Source organism: Macaca nemestrina, chromosome 9 (assembly GCF_043159975.1).
Source record: "Macaca nemestrina isolate mMacNem1 chromosome 9, mMacNem.hap1, whole genome shotgun sequence".
Taxonomy (NCBI): domain Eukaryota; kingdom Metazoa; phylum Chordata; class Mammalia; order Primates; family Cercopithecidae; genus Macaca; species Macaca nemestrina.
The window spans coordinates 12557120-12560779 of record NC_092133.1 but is presented as its reverse complement, the minus strand read 5'-3'; the positions used below and the strand labels follow the sequence as shown (position 1 = coordinate 12560779).

The 3660-nt window shown below is 49.5% G+C and overlaps 1 pseudogene; it reads right to left on the bottom strand.

Annotated features, from left to right (window-relative positions):
* Window positions 1–1756: 1756 nt before the first annotated feature.
* LOC105469661 (large ribosomal subunit protein eL19-like) lies at window positions 1757–2345 on the bottom strand (annotated as a pseudogene).
* Window positions 2346–3660: the final 1315 nt, after the last annotated feature.

The window sequence follows — 3660 nt, the reverse complement described above, 5'->3', positions numbered from 1 at the left end:
TTCTATCTCTGGAGCGTTGAGAGCTCTTTGGAAGCAGAGACCCGTGGTGTGATAAGGAAGGTCCTGCAGCAAATCTCCTACTCCTGAGCTTTGGAGGAGCCAGTGCGATGGAACCCCGAGGAGAGGGGACCATGCTGGGGGAACCACTGATACGTGCTCATTTGCAGGGACTGAAGCAGAAAAGATGAAATAAGCTTGAAGAAAGAAGGGATGAATGATAGAGGTGATAGCATTTTAGTCTGAGTTTGCCTGTTCCAAAGAAATGGACAACTGTGCTTATTGACTGCCTCCCCAGCCCCCGATTCCCTATAAAATCATCCCTTTGCAGCTTGTGTCCCAAATAACTTATAAACAATGTCTCCTTTACTCAGCTCTCCAAAAACAATCCCTTTGTTTAACCACAATTTGCAAAAACAATTTCTTCATTGTAAATAAATCCCTAGACTCTACAATATGCCCTGATCCAGGAAAACACAGGAACATATTTTATAAAGCTCTGTGTATTTCCAAACAAGGGACATTGTTTCACCATAGAAACCCTATTTTAAAAAATCCTACTGACAGTAAAGCATAAAGAGCGCTCTTCTGGTGTGAAGATAAAGGCAGCCCAGAAGTGAGATGCCCTGGGGAAGGTAAAGTGGAGAAGGAAACTCAGAACCATTTGCTCCATCTATTCAGTCCATCACCCAAGGGTCTGAGAATGTGACTTGCAGCGCTGGGGCCAAATAGCAAAAGGCCTGCCGGAGCCAGCCCGAGCTGGCTGGACAGAAGCCTAACCATCCTGGAGATCAGGGAGACATAACTCAGCTGTAATAGCCTCTCCGGCAGGCCAGGGCTGCCATGGCAGGTGGGCAGGCTTCCTGTGTCAGGGTCTGAAGAGTGCTGGTCCCTGGCACACCCACAACCCTGTAATGAAGGGCAAGGCTGCCTATATAATCAGAGAGGGGCACACATAGCAATGCCCCTCCTAGCTGGCCGTGAAGGATTCGATGGATCACTGAGACCCTTATTCTACTTCCTCTCCTACCAAAGAGCTTGTTTACCAGCTCATTTCTGTTCACTGGAACTTCTGAGAGAAGATATTGTCTTCCTAAGAGTACATGGCACTGGGGGAGCCTGGGCATTCACTCCTCAGCCCCCATCAGTCGCTGGTGAGAGCTGCTTCTGCTTCTGGTGGTGTTACCTATCCAGCAACGCAGCCCGCCCTAGAATAGGGACAAGCACATTCTCAGTCACAGAATGCCATCAGCGGGGGAGCTTGCTTGCAGCTGTAGCAAACTATGAGCATAGAAAGCAATGAGGAGAGCAGGGGTGCTATAGCCAGGGCCCTGACGGTATCTGCTTTGGTCTGAACAGCCCACAGGCCATATCAAATAAAATGTCCCTTGCCTATGTGCCCAGGTCTTAGCATTACTTTTTCTAGAACCTTTTCTGAGATGTGACACACACATCACTGCCTTCTAGAGAGCCTTCAGAATGTTACCCAGGCCTTTCTCAATTACTCGGTTACTGAGCCCACCCAAAGGCAGTAGGGCCGAGAGGTGGATCCAATGACCCCAGGCCCTGCCTAGTCCCTCAAATAATGTCTGCTGAAGACACACAGCCCCCAGAGGCTAATTGAAACTCCCATGGCCTCCCTGAATTGGGGAAGAGTAGGAAATTATATGCCATTTATTTATTTTTTAAGGCTTGTTTTATTTTAATGGCTGATCTATGTAATCACAGAGGCCAGTATGTACAGACAAAGGGGGAGCTTTTATTTCTTGGTCTCTTCCTCCTTAAACCAAAGTCTTGATGATCTACTCCTTCTTGGCCTGGAGGCGCTCTTCACGGTGCCTGCGTGCTTCCTCGATCTTAGACCTGCCGGCCTCAGCCTGGTCAGCCAGGAGCTTCTTGCAGGCTTTGTCTGCCTTCAGGTTGTGGATATGTTCCATGAGAATCCACTTGTTTTTTGAACACATTCCCCTTCACCTTCAGGTACAGGCTGTGACACATGTGGCGATCAACCTTCTTAGATTCACAGTATCTTCTGAGCAGCTGGCACAGAATCCTCATTCTCCTCATCCACATGACCTTCTCTGGCATTCGGGCATTGGCTGTACCCTTTCACATACCTATGCCCATGTGCCTGCCCTTCTGGCAGGCCAAGGTGTTTATCCAGCATTGAGCCAGGAATGGACAGTCACAGGCTTGCGGATGATCGGCCCATCTTTGATCAGCTTCCGGATCCGCTGATGGGAGTTGGCATTGGCAATTTCACTGGTCTCCTTGGGGTCCAACCAGACCTTCTTTTTGCCACAGCGGAGGACACTAGAGGCAAGCCTCTTCTGAAGCCTGAGCATACTCAGCAGGGAAAAGAAAGAACCAAGACGAAAGCAAGGGACAAGATGCCTGGGCAGGGGGGACCCTTGGCCACTGCTTTTCTCATGGAAAGGGGTCACCAAAACTAGGACCCTTCCTCAGAGATGTGCCCAACACTTGAGATGGACAGCCCAGCAATGCCCCAGAATGTTCTGTTGCCCCCACACTCAGTGGGCCCAGACCACTGCCTTCATCTGTAGTTCCCAAGCCAGCCTCTTCCCTGATACCACCTGCCCCATTTCACATGATCTACCCTTCCCATCCCCTCCAACCTGGCACTTCTGTTCTGCTCACACTGTGACTATGAGAAACAACAGCCAGTGGAAGAGACAGCCCTGATGATGAACTCAGCTCGCTTTAGTTTTACACGCGGTTGTCAGTCAGAAAGCTGTATGTCTGGGTCTGCACACACTTTTGCTATCAATCAGTAAAGTAGCCAGGGATTGTGGATGTTTGCATGGGGGGCTGAGGAGCTGGTTGTTCTGTGTCTACCCAGCCTGTTTCCTGTAGGGAGCACTTCTGACTTCTCTTTGGGCCTCCACCCCTTCCTCTCTCTCTATCTCTGGCCACAACTTATGCAGTGGAACTCCTGACCCAAGCAAAGCCATCCAGCACCTTCCCTTCCCCGTCCTGAGGTGTCCTTAGTGGTGGTGGTGGGATTGGATCAAGGCTGGTTCAATCAAAATGAATCTCAGTAATTTCACTGGGTATTCTGGGACAAAGACAGTCTCTTTTGCTGGACTTGGGGCTGTCAGGACACAGTGATGGAGAATGAAGCCCCTTAAAGGAAGTGAGGCCAAAGGATGAGCCCTGTGACATCATCCGAACCCTGAATCAAGCTCAGACTAAGCCAAATGTAACCTCTGGACTTCCAGCTTAAAAATAAGCATAAATTATCTTTGGGCTTAAGATACTTTGGTTTTTCTATCACTCATACCTTCAAAAAGAGTCCCAACCAGTGGATCTTGCAGTAGGCAGTTCCCTGGCTTTCTGGAGGATTTCTGAGATGACAGATGCTTCTCAGTGATCAGCTTTGCTGGTGGCAAGTGGAGCCATCTGTGCAGTAGCTGGGTGTTGCGAACCCTGCCTCTGTCCAGCTTTCTAGACTTACTCTCACCCTCTGATCAAGTCAGAAGCCTGGGGAGGAGAGGGGGCATCCTAGATTCCTCAGTTCCTTTGCTCCCTGAATCCAGTCAATCATCACATCTGATTAATTACACCCCCAGACAGCTCTCAACTGCATACACTACTCTCTCTTCTCTGACACCACCCTCATCGGAGCTCCTACCACCTTTTGTG